Source organism: Anser anser (genome assembly GCF_964211835.1).
Source record: "Anser anser genome assembly, chromosome: 16".
NCBI classification, from domain to species: Eukaryota; Metazoa; Chordata; class Aves; order Anseriformes; family Anatidae; genus Anser; species Anser anser.
The window spans coordinates 17,332,132-17,350,312 of record NC_139737.1 but is presented as its reverse complement, the minus strand read 5'-3'; the positions used below and the strand labels follow the sequence as shown (position 1 = coordinate 17,350,312).

The window sequence follows — 18,181 nt, the reverse complement described above, 5'->3', positions numbered from 1 at the left end:
CTGTATGGGGGTAGGTGGTCGAGGGCGTTTACACTGGGGCGCGGATACTTGCATGTATATATTTAGCAAAAACCAACCGTAAGGTTAGGACTAAGTCTTTTGTCTGCAGGCATGTTTTATGCCATCTTGGCAACTTCAGTGCCATGCTTTGTGTTAAGCTATGTGGACGGGGGTGTGGTTAGCTGATAGTTGAGTGGTGAGTGAGAGTGAAGTATATGAAATTATTGCTTGTGTTTACTATTTTTAGTACTGGAGTTTCTCTAATAAGTTTAAGTTATTTTGTATGTGTTTGTGTGTATATATACATCGTTCCGATGATGTCATGGAAGGGATGATTAATGGAGTTTTAGAGGTAGTTTGCTGGGATTGGGCGATGAAGGTTTATGCTACATGGTGGTTAGCGAAAGTTTACTGGTTTAGTTTGTGAAGCGCAGGGGTTGCGCTTAATGATTTGTTGTTTTGTGCTATGTCCAACGAGCATTCATCCAATAGCCCCATTTAACCCGGAGGGTGGAGGTAACATTAACTGAATGTGGTCAAAGTGCATCAGTGTCAGGATGATTCCCCATATACGCCAACCGTCTCATCGAGGGACCCTTGAAATATAGGATAGGCCGTGAGGCAGGTGTGTCCAGGCTTAGATTGTGGGACCCCCGAGATCACTGGGAATAGCCACCTGTGAGGTAACCCCGGAAAAAATAAGAGGAACCAGAGGCGCCAAAAAGCTGGAACATGCCGCGATTACGCATTGAGAAGGTGAAAGTACTCACAGATGCCACTTTGAAGGGCAAGGAGGGGTGAGTGAACCCAATGGATGGCCCTGACCGAGGAACCAGAGGCGCAAAAATGTGAGGAGGGCGAGGGGTTTAGGGGGAACGTATGGGCCTGAAGCTAGTCATACCGGACATTATGTGCAACGGGTTGCTGATTTCACGTGAGGAGTACGATTAATAAATCCGTCTGATACGAACTGCATGAGATATGTGGTGGAGAGTTGTTGTTGGAGCATGTCCTGTGAGCATTCATTAAAATGGGGTCTTGTTATGCGCTTGAGTGGAGTTGTATTGGGTGTTGTGGGGTATGGTCCTAGAACATTCATGCCGGGTGGTTTGGTAGGAGTGTGTTTAAGGGTTTAATGGCCGTGTACATGTATGGGTTTAGCACCTGCTTATAAGATAGTCCGTATATAATGTATATTACTGGTACTATAGTATGTATGTATATGGGGTATATAAATTTATGCACGAATATGCATAACCAAATACCCCCGCCTCGGGGGGGGAGGGGGGGGGGGGTTAAGCATAATGGCATAGATGGGGTAGAATTATTGGGGGCTTGCGGTTAGTTCCTGTAGTTGAGAACAATGGCGGCTTTTCGAGCCGCAGGCCTCGGGTAGTGTCCGGGCAGGAATAATGACTTATTTTATGTTTTTTTTAGGGATTTGCTTTGCGGTGGGTGTTTTGGGTGTGGCGTCGAATCCTTCGCCGTATTATGGGGTTGTTGGTTTGGTGTTAGCGTCTGTGGCGGGGTGCGGGTGGTTGCTGGGCCTTGGGGTTTCGTTCGTGGCTTTAGTGCTGTTTATGGTGTATTTGGGGGGTATGCTGGTGGTGTTTGTTTATTCAGTAGCTTTAGCAGCGGAGCCTTTCCCTGGGGCTTGGGGGGATTGACGGGTGATTGGATGTGCAGTAGCGTTTGTGGCAATTGTTTTTGGGGGGTTGGTGTTTGGGGGGTTTATGGGGGCTTGGAAGTTCGGGGTTTCTACTGTGAATAATGTTGGGGTGTTTGTTGTTCGGTCGGATTTTAGTGGAGTTTCCATGTTTTATTCACATGGGGCAGGGATGTTTTTAGTGGCGGGTTGGGGGCTGTTGTTGACTTTGTTTGTTGTATTGGAGCTTGTGCGGGGGTTGTCGCGGGGTGCTATTCGGGCGGTTTAGGGGTTAGGGTCAGAGAATAGTTTATTGAAAATGCCAGCTTTGGGAGCTGGAGATAAAGGTTTGAGTCCTTTTTTTCTGAGTTTGGGGTACTCTAAGAAGTGGTAAGTCTTCAATCTTTGGTTTACAAGACCAATGTTTTTATAAACTATTAGAGTATTTAGCAGTTGAGTATTTTGTTTTCTAGGGCGCTTGCGGCGGGGAGGAGAAATAGGAGGATAGTGAAGTAGGCGATTGAAGCGAGTTGGCCGATGATGATGAATGGGTGTTCGACGGGTTGGCTTCCTACTCATGTTAGGACGAGGAGGTCGGCGACTAGTACTCAGAATAGGAGCTGGGAGAGTGGTCGGAATGTTATTGCTCGTTGTTTTGATTTGTGCAGGAATGGGATTAGGAATAGGATCAGTACGGAGGCGGCCAGTGCTAATACGCCTCCTAGTTTATTTGGGATTGAACGTAGGATGGCGTAGGCGAATAGGAAGTATCATTCTGGCTTGATGTGTGGTGGGGTTACTAGTGGGTTTGCTGGGGTGAAGTTTTCTGGGTCTCCCAGGAGGTTAACCGCTCATGCTTCTTTCTTATGAGACGTTAGTAAACCAATTACATAGCCTTGTCAAGACTAAATCACAGGTAAAAATCCTGTACATCTCATGTGGCCAACCACTCCCAACTAGGATTCCAAGACGCCTCATCACCCATCATAGAAGAACTCGCTGAATTCCACGACCACGCCCTAATCGTTGCCCTAGCTATCTGCAGCCTAGTTCTCTACCTTTTAGCCCACATACTAACAGAAAAACTCTCGTCCAATGCTGTAGACGCCCAAGAAGTAGAGCTGATCTGGACAATCCTACCTGCTATCGTCCTGGTACTCCTCGCCCTCCCATCCCTACAAATCCTCTACATAATGGACGAAATCGACGAACCAGACCTCACCCTAAAAGCCATCGGCCACCAATGATACTGAAGCTACGAATACACAGACTTCAAAGACCTATCATTCGACTCCTACATAGTGCCCACCCCAGACTTACCCAACGGCCACTTCCGACTGCTAGAAGTTGACCACCGCGTAGTTATCCCAATAGAATCCCCCATCCGCGTGATCATTACTGCAGGAGACGTACTCCACTCCTGAGCAGTCCCAACGCTCGGAGTTAAAACAGACGCAATCCCAGGCCGACTAAACCAAACTTCATTCATTACCACCCGGCCTGGGATTTTTTACGGACAATGCTCAGAAATTTGCGGGGCTAATCACAGCTACATACCCATTGTAGTAGAATCAACCCCACTCCCACATTTCGAGGCCTGATCGTCCCTTCTATCATCATCCTAATCATTAAGAAGCTATGCAACAGCACTAGCCTTTTAAGCTAGCCAAAGAGGGACTTCCCCCTCCTTAATGATATGCCACAGCTTAACCCCGCACCATGATTTTCAATCATAATTATAACCTGATTAACCCTAGCACTCCTCATCCAACCAAAACTACTAGCCTTCACCACAACCAACCCCCCATCAAATAAGACCTCCCTCACTACCAAACCCACACCATGATCCTGACCATGAACCTAAGCTTCTTTGACCAATTTTCCAGCCCCAATCTATTCGGCATCCCCTTAATCCTACTATCCCTACTCTTCCCAGCCCTACTATTCCCGTCCCCAAACAACCGATGAATCGACAACCGCCTTTCTACTATCCAAACATGACTCCTTCACCTAATCACAAAACAACTAATAGTCCCACTCAACAAAAATGGCCACAAATGAGCCATAATATTTACATCCCTAATAATCATACTTCTTACAATCAACCTTCTAGGCCTCCTTCCATATACATTCACCCCAACCACCCAACTATCTATGAACATAGCCCTAGCCTTCCCACTATGGCTCGCCACACTACTAACAGGCCTACGAAACCAACCATCAGCCTCTTTAGCCCACCTATTACCCGAAGGTACCCCTACACCCCTAATCCCCGCACTAATCCTGATCGAAACAACCAGCCTACTAATCCGCCCCCTAGCCCTCGGAGTCCGCCTTACAGCCAACCTTACAGCAGGACACTTACTCATCCAACTCATCTCTACAGCCTCCATTGCATTAATACCCACCCTTCCTGCAGTATCCATCCTAACAATAATCATCCTACTACTCCTAACCATCCTAGAAGTAGCAGTAGCCATAATCCAGGCCTACGTCTTCGTGCTCCTTCTAAGCCTATACTTACAAGAAAACATCTAATGGCACACCAAGCACACTCATACCACATAGTTGACCCAAGCCCTTGACCAATCTTCGGGGCAGCCGCCGCCCTACTCACAACCTCAGGATTAATCATGTGATTCCACTACAACTCATCCATACTACTAACCCTAGGCCTCATCTCAATACTCCTAGTAATACTCCAATGATGACGAGACATTGTACGAGAAAGCACCTTCCAAGGCCATCACACTCCCACAGTCCAAAAAGGCCTACGATACGGCATAATCCTTTTCATCACATCCGAAGCATTCTTCTTCTTAGGGTTCTTCTGAGCGTTCTTCCACTCGCGCCTGGCCCCAACCCCAGAACTAGGAGGCCAATGACCCCCAACAGGAATTAAACCACTCAACCCGATAGAAGTCCCCCTACTAAACACAGCCATCCTACTAGCCTCAGGCGTTACCGTAACGTGAGCCCATCACAGCATCACAGAAGGAAACCGAAAACACGCCATCCACGCCCTAACCCTAACGATCCTCCTGGGATTCTACTTCACAGCCCTACAAGCAATAGAATACCACGAAGCCCCATTCTCAATCGCCGATAGCGTCTACGGATCTACCTTCTTCGTTGCCACTGGATTCCACGGACTCCACGTAATCATCGGATCCTCCTTCCTGACCGTCTGCCTCTTCCGACTGATCAAGTTCCACTTTACATCAGACCACCACTTCGGATTCGAGGCAGCAGCCTGATACTGACACTTCGTAGACGTCATCTGACTATTCCTCTACATAACCATCTACTGATGAGGATCTTGCTCTTCTAGTATATTAATTACAATTGACTTCCAATCTCTAGAATCTGGTATAAACCCAGAGGAGAGCAATGAACGCACTCATGTTCATATTCGCCCTATCATCAATCCTAAGCGCCGCCCTAACCGCATTAAACTTCTGACTCGCCCAAATAAACCCCGACTCAGAGAAACTCTCACCGTACGAATGTGGATTCGACCCACTTGGATCTGCTCGATTACCATTCTCAGTCCGATTCTTCCTCAGTAGCCATCCTGTTCGTCCTATTCGACCTAGAAATCGCCCTCCTACTCCCCCTGCCATGAGCCGTCCAACTCCAATCCCCCCTAATGACCCTCACCTGAACTGTAGTGATCCTCCTTCTCCTAACACTCGGACTGGCCTACGAGTGAATTCAAGGGGGCCTAGAATGAGCAGAATAACAGAAAGTTAGTCTAACCAAAAAGATAGCTGGTTTCGACCCAGCAGATTACAGCCAACCCTGTAACTTTCTTATGTCGCCCCTACATTTAAGCTTCTACTCAGCCTTCATTTTCAGCGGACTAGGACTAGCCTTCCACCGAACCCACCTAGTATCCGCCCTACTATGCCTTGAAAGCATAATATTATCGATATTCGTAGGCCTATCAATATGATCCATCGAAAACCAAGTCTCCTCATTCACCATGGTACCAATTCTCATGCTAACCTTCTCAGCGTGTGAGGCGGGCACAGGCCTGGCCATCCTAGTAGCCTCCACCCGCACACATGGCTCCGACCATCTACACAACCTAAACCTCCTGCAATGCTAAAAATCATCCTACCCACAATCATACTTCTTCCAACAGCCCTGCTGTCTCCACCAAAATTTCTATGGACTAACACCACCTTATACAGCCTCCTAATCGCTGCCCTAAGCCTACAGTGATTAATCCCAACCTACTACCCCTACAAATTTTTATCCAACTGAACAGGAATTGACCAAATCTCATCCCCCCTCCTAGTACTATCCTGCTGACTACTCCCACTCATAATCATAGCAAGCCAAAACCACCTGCAACAAGAACCCCTACAACGCAAACGAATCTTTATCTCAACCTTAGTCGCAGTCCAGCCATTCATCCTACTAGCCTTTTCCACCACAGAACTAGCACTATTTTACATCTCATTTGAAGCAACCCTCATTCCCACCCTAATCTTAATCACCCGATGGGGGAACCAACCAGAACGCCTAAGCGCTGGCATCTACCTGCTATTCTACACGCCAGTAAGCTCTCTACCCCTGCTAATCACAATCATACACCTATACGTGAAAATTGGCACCCTGCACCTGCCAACCCTACAACTAACCCACCCAACCCTATCCACCTCATGGACAGGAATACTATCAGGTCTAGCACTGCTCATAGCATTCATAGTAAAAGCCCCACTATACGGCCTACACCTCTGACTGCCAAAAGCCCACGTAGAAGCACCCATCGCAGGCTCAATACTCCTCGCCGCCCTACTACTAAAGCTAGGAGGATACGGAATTATACGAGTCACTCTATTTATGGGCCCACTGTCCAACCTCCTGCACTACCCCTTCCTAACCCTGGCCCTATGAGGCGCCCTAATGACTAGCTCAATCTGCCTACGACAGACAGACCTAAAATCACTAATCGCTTATTCATCCGTTAGCCACATAGGCCTAGTTATCGCCGCAGGAATAATCCAAACCCACTGATCATTCTCAGGGGCAATGATCCTAATAATTTCCCATGGACTAACTTCCTCCATACTATTCTGCCTAGCCAACACAAACTATGAACGTACGCACAGCCGAATTCTACTACTCACACGAGGCCTACAACCTCTCCTACCACTCGTAGCTACCTGATGATTGCTGGCCAATCTAACAAACATAGCCTTACCCCCAACAACAAACCTCATAGCAGAGCTAACCATTATAATCACCTTATTCAACTGATCTGCCTTCACGATCATCCTAACAGGAATCGCAACCCTACTAACCGCCTCCTACACCTTATTCATACTACTAATGACCCAACGAGGCTCAATCCCCTCCCACATCACATCTATGCAAAACTCAACCACGCGAGAACACCTGCTCATAACACTCCACATTATCCCAATATTCCTCCTAATCCTCAAACCCGAACTGATCTCCGGAATCCCCTCATGCAAGTATAGTTTAAACCAAACATTAGACTGTGATTCTAAGAATAGAAGTTCAAACCTTCTTACCTGCCGAGGGGAGGGTTTAACCAACAAGAGCTGCTAACTCTTACATCTGAGCCTAAAACCTCAGCCCCCTTACTTTTAAAGGATAACAGCAATCCACTGGTCTTAGGAACCACCCATCTTGGTGCAAATCCAAGTAAAAGTAGTGAACCCCACACTACTAATCAACTCCCTCACACTACTCACGCTGACAATCCTCCTAACCCCAATCATCCTGCCATTTCTATTTAAAAACTTTAAAAACACCCCACAAGCCACCACCCGCGCTGTTAAAACCGCATTCCTAATTAGCCTAGCCCCTACAACCGCATTCATCTACTCGGGAGTAGAATCTGTCACCTGCCACTGGGAGTGAAAATTCATTATAAACTTTAAAATCCCCCTGAGCCTAAAAATAGACCAATACTCAATAACATTTCTTCCAATCGCCCTATTTGTAACATGATCAATCCTACAATTCGCCATATGATACATGGCCTCAGAGCCATACGTAACAAAATTTTTCACCTACCTACTGACATTCCTAGTCGCCATACTCCTCCTAACAACCGCAAACAACATATTCCTCCTATTCGTAGGCTGGGAAGGAGTACGAATCATGTCCTTCCTTCTCATCGGCTGATGACAAGGCCGAGCAGATGCCAACACCGCCGCCCTACGAGCCGTAATCTACAACCGAATCGGAGACATCGGACTGATCCTGAGCATAGCATGACTAGCTTCAACATTCAACACCTGAGAGATCCAACAAGCCGTACACCCCCACCAAACCCCAATCCTCCCCCTCATAGGATTAATCCTCGCAGCCGCAGGAAAATCCGCCCAATTTGGACTCCACCCATGACTGCCCGCAGCAATAGAAGGCCCCACCCCAGTATCAGCCCTACTGCACTCCAGTACCATAGTAGTAGCCGGAATCTTCCTGCTCATCCGCGTGCACCCCCTGCTAGCCACCAACCAGACAGCCCTAACTGCCTGCCTATGCCTAGGTGCTCTATCAACCCTATTCGCTGCCACATGCGCCCTAACCCAAAATGACATCAAAAAAATCATTGCTTTCTCAACATCCAGCCAACTAGGACTAATAATAGTCACTATCGGACTAAACCTCCCACAACTAGCCTTCCTACACATCTCAACCCATGCCTTCTTTAAAGCCATACTATTCCTATGCTCAGGGTCTATCATCCACAACCTAAACGGAGAACAAGATATCCGAAAGATAGGAGGCCTACAGAAAATACTCCCAGTCACTACTTCCTGCCTAACCATCGGAAACCTGGCGCTGATAGGAACCCCATTCCTAGCCGGATTCTACTCAAAAGACCTCATCATCGAAAGCTTAAACACATCATACCTAAATACTTGAGCCCTACTCCTAACCCTTATAGCCACAGCATTCACCGCAACCTACAGCATCCGCATAACCATCCTAGTCCAAGCTGGACAAACCCGAATCCCCCCAATAGTATCAATAAACGAAAACAACCCACTAATCACCGCCCCCCTAACCCGACTCGCCCTAGGCAGCATTACAGCAGGAATAATCATTACCTCTTTCATCACACCAACCAAAACCCCCCCAATAACCATACCCCTTATCACCAAAACCGCTGCCATCCTCATAACAATCCTAGGAATCATCCTAGGCCCCTCATGTACAGGGCCACACCCCTCTAACGGCGCAAGCTTACATAGAAACATTATTAACAGACCTAGACAGATACAAAAACCCCTACAAGACCACGTATTAACTAACCCTGTTAACCCGACTCAGGAGCGCCTATAAGAGCGATTAAAATCTGTGAAAGGAACTCGGCAAATTAATAAGGCCCGACTGTTTACCAAAAACATAGCCTTCAGCAAATTAAACAAGTATTGAAGGTGATGCCTGCCCGGTGACTTAGGTTTAACGGCCGCGGTATCCTAACCGTGCAAAGATAGCGCAATCAATTGTCCCATAAATCGAGACTTGTATGAATGGCTAAACGAGGTCTTAACTGTCTCTCACAGATAATCAGTGAAATTGATCTCCCCGTGCAAAAGCGGGGATGTGAACATAAGACGAGAAGACCCTGTGGAACTTAAAAATCAACGACCACCGCGAATCCTCAATCAACCCCACTGGGGCCACTACCATCGCAGAGCCTGGTCGATATTTTTCGGTTGGGGCGACCTTGGAGGAGAACAAATCCTCCAAAAACAAGACCATACCTCTTTACCTAGAGCTACCCCTCAAAGTGCTAACAGTGACCAGACCCAATATAATTGATTAATGGACCAAGCTACCCCAGGGATAACAGCGCAATCCCCCTCAAGAGCCCATATCGACAGGGGGGTTTACGACCTCAATGTTGGATCAGGACATCCTAATGGTGCAGCCGCTATTAAGGGTTCGTTTGTTCAACGATTAACAGTCCTACGTGATCTGAGTTCAGACCGGAGCAATCCAGGTCGGTTTCTATCTATGACACACTCTCCCCAGTACGAAAGGACCGGGAAAGTGGGGCCAATACCACAAGCACGCCCCCCCCCCTCTAAGCAGTGAAACCAACTAAACCGTGAAGAGGGCCTTCCCCCACCACTTTCAATCCTAGAAAAGGACCAGCTAGAGTGGCAGAGCCCGGCAAGTGCAGAAGGCTTAAGCCCTTTCCCCAGAGGTTCAAATCCTCTCCCTAGCTTCACCCATGATTCAAATAACAACACTAAGCTGCCTCGTTATATCCCTCCTATACATCATCCCAATCCTGATTGCCGTAGCCTTCCTAACCCTAGTAGAACGGAAAATCCTAAGCTACATACAATCCCGCAAAGGCCCTAACGTTGTCGGGCCTTTTGGCCTACTTCAACCATTTGCGGACGGACTGAAACTATTTACCAAAGAGCCCATCCGACCCTCTACCTCTTCCCCACTTCTATTCATTCTGATACCAATACTAGCCCTTGTCCTAGCCCTCACCACTTGAGCACCACTACCACTCCCATTTCCCCTAGCAGATCTAAACCTCGGAGTTCTCTTCCTAATAGCCATGTCAAGCCTAGCCGTCTACTCAGTCCTATGATCAGGCTGAGCCTCGAACTCAAAATACGCACTAATCGGAGCCCTACGGGCAGTAGCACAGACCATTTCATACGAAGTGACACTGGCCATAATCCTGCTATCAATAATCATACTAAGCGGAAGCTACACACTCAGCTCCTTTGCCATCGCACAGGAGCCTCTATACTTCATTTTCTCCTCATGACCCCTAGCAATAATATGATACGTATCCACCCTAGCAGAGACAAACCGAGCTCCTTTTGACCTCACAGAGGGTGAATCTGAGCTAGTCTCAGGGTTTAACGTTGAATACGCCGCAGGACCCTTCGCCTTATTCTTCCTAGCTGAATATGCGAACATTATGCTAATAAATACACTTACAGCCATCATATTCCTAAACCCAAGCGCCCTAGGGCCACCCACAGAACTATTCCCCGTCATCCTAGCCACAAAAGTCCTCCTACTATCTTCTGGTTTCTTATGGGTCCGAGCTTCATACCCACGATTCCGATATGACCAACTAATGCACCTACTATGAAAAAACTTCCTACCCCTCACACTAGCTCTGTGCCTCTGACACATCAGCATACCTATCTGCTATGCAGGCCTACCTCCTTACATAAGGAAATGTGCCTGAACTACAAAGGGTCACTATGATAAAGTGAACATAGAGGTATAACAGCCCTCTCATTTCCTGTTGACCTTAGAAAAGTAGGAATTGAACCCACACAAGAGAAATCAAAATTCTCCATACTTCCCTTATATTATTTTCTAGTAGAGTCAGCTAATCAAGCTATCGGGCCCATACCCCGAAAATGATGGTTTAACCCCCTCCTCTACTAATGAACCCTTACGCGACCCCAATCATAACCTTCAGCCTCATCTTGGGCACCACAATCACAATTTCCAGCAACCACTGAGTTCTGGCCTGGACAGGACTGGAGATCAACGCACTAGCCATCATTCCCCTAATTGCCAAATCCCACCACCCACGAGCAGTAGAAGCCGCAACGAAATACTTCCTAACCCAAGCAGCTGCTTCCGCCCTGGTCCTATTCTCTAGCATAACTAATGCCTGAGTCACCGGCCAATGAGACATCACACAAATAAACCACCCAACCTCCTGTCTACTACTGACAGCAGCAATCGCTATTAAACTGGGCCTAGTGCCATTTCACTTCTGATTCCCAGAAGTACTACAAGGATCGCCACTAATAACAGCCCTGCTACTCTCGACCCTCATAAAATTCCCCCCAATAACCCTGCTCCTACTAACATCCAAATCCCTCGACCCAGCTCTACTCACCGCCATGGCCCTAGCCTCAACAGCACTAGGAGGCTGAATAGGACTGAACCAAACACAAACACGCAAAATCCTAGCCTTCTCGTCCATCTCCCACTTAGGCTGAATCGCCATCATCCTAGTTTACAGCCCCAAATTGGCCTTACTTACCTTCTACCTATACACAATCATAACATCAGCCGTATTCCTAGCCCTTAACAAAATCAAAGCCCTTAACCTATCCATGATCACAACCTCATGAACAAAAACCCCAGTGCTAAACGCCACCCTAATACTAGTACTTTTATCCCTAGCAGGCCTCCCCCCATTAACAGGCTTTATACCAAAGTGACTTATCATCCAAGAACTAACTAAACAGGAAATAACACCAGCAGCCATGGCAATTGCCATGCTATCACTGCTCAGCCTCTTCTTCTACCTACGCCTCGCATACCACTCAACAATTACCCTTCCCCCCAACTCCTCTAACCACATAAAACAATGATACACTAGCAAAGCCCCAAGCACACCTACTGCGGTCCTTGCCTCACTATCAATCCTCTTACTTCCCCTGTCCCCAATAATACATGCCATTGTCTAGAAACTTAGGATAACACCCCAAACCGAAGGCCTTCAAAGCCTTAAATAAGAGTTAAACCCTCTTAGTTTCTGCACATTAAGACTTACAGAATATTAACCTGTATCTTCTGAATGCAAGTCAGACGCTTTAATTAAGCTAAAGCCTCCCTAGACAGATGGGCTTCGATCCCACAAAACTCTAGTTAACAGCTAAATGCCTAAACCAATTGGCTTCTGCCTACAAAGACCCTGACGCACCCTAGTGCGCATCGATGAGCTTGCAACTCAACATGAATTTCACTACAGAGCCGATAAGAAGAGGAATTAAACCTCTGTAAAAAGGACTACAGCCTAACGCTTCAACACTCAGCCATCTTACCCGTCACCTTCATCAACCGATGACTATTTTCCACTAACCATAAGGATATTGGCACCCTGTACCTCATCTTCGGGGCATGAGCAGGAATAGTCGGCACCGCACTCAGCCTATTAATCCGCGCAGAACTAGGACAACCAGGAACTCTCCTAGGCGACGACCAAATTTACAATGTAATCGTTACCGCTCACGCCTTTGTAATAAGCTTCTTTATAGTCATACCCATCATGATCGGAGGATTCGGCAACTGATTAGTCCCCCTCATAATCGGTGCCCCCGACATAGCATTCCCGCGAATAAACAACATAAGCTTTTGACTCCTCCCCCCATCATTCCTCCTCCTACTAGCCTCATCCACTGTAGAAGCTGGCGCCGGCACAGGCTGAACTGTCTACCCTCCCCTAGCAGGTAACCTTGCCCACGCCGGAGCTTCAGTAGACCTGGCTATCTTCTCACTCCACTTAGCCGGTATCTCCTCCATCCTTGGGGCCATCAACTTTATCACCACAGCCATCAACATAAAACCCCCCGCACTCTCACAATACCAAACCCCACTATTTGTCTGATCCGTACTAATTACCGCCATCCTACTCCTTCTATCACTCCCCGTACTCGCCGCCGGTATTACAATATTACTAACTGATCGAAACCTAAACACCACATTCTTCGACCCCGCTGGAGGAGGAGACCCAATCCTGTACCAACACCTATTCTGATTCTTCGGACACCCAGAAGTCTATATTCTGATCCTACCGGGGTTCGGAATCATCTCACACGTAGTCACGTACTACTCAGGCAAAAAGGAGCCCTTCGGCTACATGGGAATAGTCTGAGCCATACTATCCATCGGCTTCCTAGGATTCATCGTCTGAGCTCACCACATGTTTACAGTAGGAATAGACGTTGATACCCGAGCCTACTTTACATCAGCCACTATAATCATTGCCATCCCTACCGGAATCAAAGTATTTAGCTGACTAGCCACCCTGCACGGAGGAACAATCAAATGAGACCCCCCCAATACTATGAGCTCTAGGATTTATCTTCCTATTTACCATCGGAGGATTAACAGGAATCGTTCTTGCAAACTCTTCCCTAGACATCGCCCTGCACGACACGTACTACGTAGTTGCCCACTTCCACTACGTCCTATCCATAGGCGCCGTCTTTGCCATTCTAGCAGGATTTACTCACTGATTCCCACTACTCACTGGGTTTACCCTACACCAAACATGAGCAAAAGCCCACTTCGGGGTAATATTTACAGGAGTAAACCTAACGTTCTTCCCCCAGCACTTCCTAGGCCTAGCAGGAATACCCCGACGATACTCGGACTATCCCGACGCCTACACACTATGAAACACCATTTCCTCCATCGGCTCCCTAATCTCAATAGTAGCCGTAATCATACTAATATTCATCATCTGAGAAGCCTTTTCGGCCAAACGAAAAGTCCTACAACCAGAACTAACTACCACAAACGTTGAATGAATCCACGGCTGCCCTCCCCCATACCATACTTTCGAGGAACCGGCCTTCGTCCAAGTACAAGAAAGGAAGGAATCGAACCCTCACATGCTGGTTTCAAGCCAACTGCATTAACCGCTCATGCTTCTTTCTTATGAGACGTTAGTAAACCAATTACATAGCCTTGTCAAGACTAAATCACAGGTAAAAATCCTGTACATCTCATGTGGCCAACCACTCCCAACTAGGATTCCAAGACGCCTCATCACCCATCATAGAAGAACTCGTTGAATTCCACGACCACACCCTAATCGTTGCCCTAGCTATCTGCAGCCTAGTTCTCTACCTTTTAGCCCACATACTAACAGAAAAACTCTCGTCCAATGCTGTAGACGCCCAAGAAGTAGAGCTGATCTGGACAATCCTACCTGCTATCGTCCTGGTACTCCTCGCCCTCCCATCCCTACAAATCCTCTACATAATGGACAAAATCGATGAACCAGACCTCACCCTAAAAGCCATCGGCCACCAATGATACTGAAGCTACGAATACACAGACTTCAAAGACCTATCATTCGACTCCTACATAGTGCCCACCCCAGACTTACCCAACGGCCACTTCCGACTGCTAGAAGTTGACCACCGCGTAGTTATCCCAATAGAATCCCCCATCCGCGTGATCATTACTGCAGGAGACGTACTCCACTCCTGAGCAGTCCCAACGCTCGGAGTTAAAACAGACGCAATCCCAGGCCGACTAAACCAAACTTCATTCATTACCACCCGGCCTGGGATTTTTTACGGACAATGCTCAGAAATTTGCGGGGCTAATCACAGCTACATACCCATTGTAGTAGAATCAACCCCACTCCCACATTTCGAGGCCTGATCGTCCCTTCTATCATCATCCTAATCATTAAGAAGCTATGCAACAGCACTAGCCTTTTAAGCTAGCCAAAGAGGGACTTCCCCCTCCTTAATGATATGCCACAGCTTAACCCCGCACCATGATTTTCAATCATAATTATAACCTGATTAACCCTAGCACTCCTCATCCAACCAAAACTACTAGCCTTCACCACAACCAACCCCCCATCAAATAAGACCTCCCTCACTACCAAACCCACACCATGATCCTGACCATGAACCTAAGCTTCTTTGACCAATTTTCCAGCCCCAATCTATTCGGCATCCCCTTAATCCTACTATCCCTACTCTTCCCAGCCCTACTATTCCCGTCCCCAAACAACCGATGAATCAACAACCGCCTTTCTACTATCCAAACATGACTCCTTCACCTAATCACAAAACAACTAATAGTCCCACTCAACAAAAATGGCCACAAATGAGCCATAATATTTACATCCCTAATAATCATACTTCTTACAATCAACCTTCTAGGCCTCCTTCCATATACATTCACCCCAACCACCCAACTATCTATGAACATAGCCCTAGCCTTCCCACTATGGCTCGCCACACTACTAACAGGCCTACGAAACCAACCATCAGCCTCTTTAGCCCACCTATTACCCGAAGGTACCCCTACACCCCTAATCCCCGCACTAATCCTGATCGAAACAACCAGCCTACTAATCCGCCCCCTAGCCCTCGGAGTCCGCCTTACAGCCAACCTTACAGCAGGACACTTACTCATCCAACTCATCTCTACAGCTTCCATTGCATTAATACCCACCCTTCCTGCAGTATCCATCCTAACAATAATCATCCTACTACTCCTAACCATCCTAGAAGTAGCAGTAGCCATAATCCAGGCCTACGTCTTCGTGCTCCTTCTAAGCCTATACTTACAAGAAAACATCTAATGGCACACCAAGCACACTCATACCACATAGTTGACCCAAGCCCTTGACCAATCTTCGGGGCAGCCGCCGCCCTACTCACAACCTCAGGATTAATCATGTGATTCCACTACAACTCATCCATACTACTAACCCTAGGCCTCATCTCAATACTCCTAGTAATACTCCAATGATGACGAGACATTGTACGAGAAAGCACCTTCCAAGGCCATCACACTCCCACAGTCCAAAAAGGCCTACGATACGGCATAATCCTTTTCATCACATCCGAAGCATTCTTCTTCTTAGGGTTCTTCTGAGCGTTCTTCCACTCGAGCCTGGCCCCAACCCCAGAACTAGGAGGCCAATGACCCCCAACAGGAATTAAACCACTCAACCCGATAGAAGTCCCCCTACTAAACACAGCCATCCTACTAGCCTCAGGCGTTACCGTAACGTGAGCCCATCACAGCATCACAGAAGGAAACCGAAAACACGCCATCCACGCCCTAACCCTAACGATCCTCCTGGGATTCTACTTCACAGCCCTACAAGCAATAGAATACCACGAAGCCCCATTCTCAATCGCCGATAGCGTCTACGGATCTACCTTCTTCGTTGCCACTGGATTCCACGGACTCCACGTAATCATCGGATCCTCCTTCCTGACCGTCTGCCTCTTCCGACTGATCAAGTTCCACTTTACATCAGACCACCACTTCGGATTCGAGGCAGCAGCCTGATACTGACACTTCGTAGACGTCATCTGACTATTCCTCTACATAACCATCTACTGATGAGGATCTTGCTCTTCTAGTATATTAATTACAATTGACTTCCAATCTCTAGAATCTGGTATAAACCCAGAGGAGAGCAATGAACGCACTCATGTTCATATTCGCCCTATCATCAATCCTAAGCGCCGCCCTAACCGCATTAAACTTCTGACTCGCCCAAATAAACCCCGACTCAGAGAAACTCTCACCGTACGAATGTGGATTCGACCCACTTGGATCTGCTCGATTACCATTCTCAGTCCGATTCTTCCTCAGTAGCCATCCTGTTCGTCCTATTCGACCTAGAAATCGCCCTCCTACTCCCCCTGCCATGAGCCGTCCAACTCCAATCCCCCCTAATGACCCTCACCTGAACTGTAGTGATCCTCCTTCTCCTAACACTCGGACTGGCCTACGAGTGAATTCAAGGGGGCCTAGAATGAGCAGAATAACAGAAAGTTAGTCTAACCAAAAAGATAGCTGGTTTCGACCCAGCAGATTACAGCCAACCCTGTAACTTTCTTATGTCGCCCCTACATTTAAGCTTCTACTCAGCCTTCATTTTCAGCGGACTAGGACTAGCCTTCCACCGAACCCACCTAGTATCCGCCCTACTATGCCTTGAAAGCATAATATTATCGATATTCGTAGGCCTATCAATATGATCCATCGAAAACCAAGTCTCCTCATTCACCATGGTACCAATTCTCATGCTAACCTTCTCAGCGTGTGAGGCGGGCACAGGCCTGGCCATCCTAGTAGCCTCCACCCGCACACATGGCTCTGACCATCTACACAACCTAAACCTCCTGCAATGCTAAAAATCATCCTACCCACAATCATACTTCTTCCAACAGCCCTGCTGTCTCCACCAAAATTTCTATGGACTAACACCACCTTATACAGCCTCCTAATCGCTGCCCTAAGCCTACAGTGATTAATCCCAACCTACTACCCCTACAAATTTTTATCCAACTGAACAGGAATTGACCAAATCTCATCCCCCCTCCTAGTACTATCCTGCTGACTACTCCCACTCATAATCATAGCAAGCCAAAACCACCTGCAACAAGAACCCCTACAACGCAAACGAATCTTTATCTCAACCTTAGTCGCAGTCCAGCCATTCATCCTACTAGCCTTTTCCACCACAGAACTAGCACTATTTTACATCTCATTTGAAGCAACCCTCATTCCCACCCTAATCTTAATCACCCGATGGGGGAACCAACCAGAACGCCTAAGCGCTGGCATCTACCTGCTATTCTACACGCCAGTAAGCTCTCTACCCCTGCTAATCACAATCATACACCTATACGTGAAAATTGGCACCCTGCACCTGCCAACCCTACAACTAACCCACCCAACCCTATCCACCTCATGGACAGGAATACTATCAGGTCTAGCACTGCTCATAGCATTCATAGTAAAAGCCCCACTATACGGCCTACACCTCTGACTGCCAAAAGCCCACGTAGAAGCACCCATCGCAGGCTCAATACTCCTCGCCGCCCTACTACTAAAGCTAGGAGGATACGGAATTATACGAGTCACTCTATTTATGGGCCCACTGTCCAACCTCCTGCACTACCCCTTCCTAACCCTGGCCCTATGAGGCGCCCTAATGACTAGCTCAATCTGCCTACGACAGACAGACCTAAAATCACTAAT

General features: G+C 47.5%; 1 long non-coding RNA gene across 1 annotated transcript in view; it reads left to right on the top strand.

Moving 5' to 3' along the window:
• Positions 1-1,336: 1,336 nt before the first annotated feature.
• Positions 1,337-18,181, top strand: part of LOC310882734 — a 54,239-nt gene continuing 37,394 nt past the window's right edge. Inside the window, exon 1 of the long non-coding RNA XR_014573120.1 lies at positions 1,337-2,487. This is a non-coding gene — a long non-coding RNA (uncharacterized lncRNA). The remainder of the gene's footprint in view (positions 2,488-18,181) is intronic.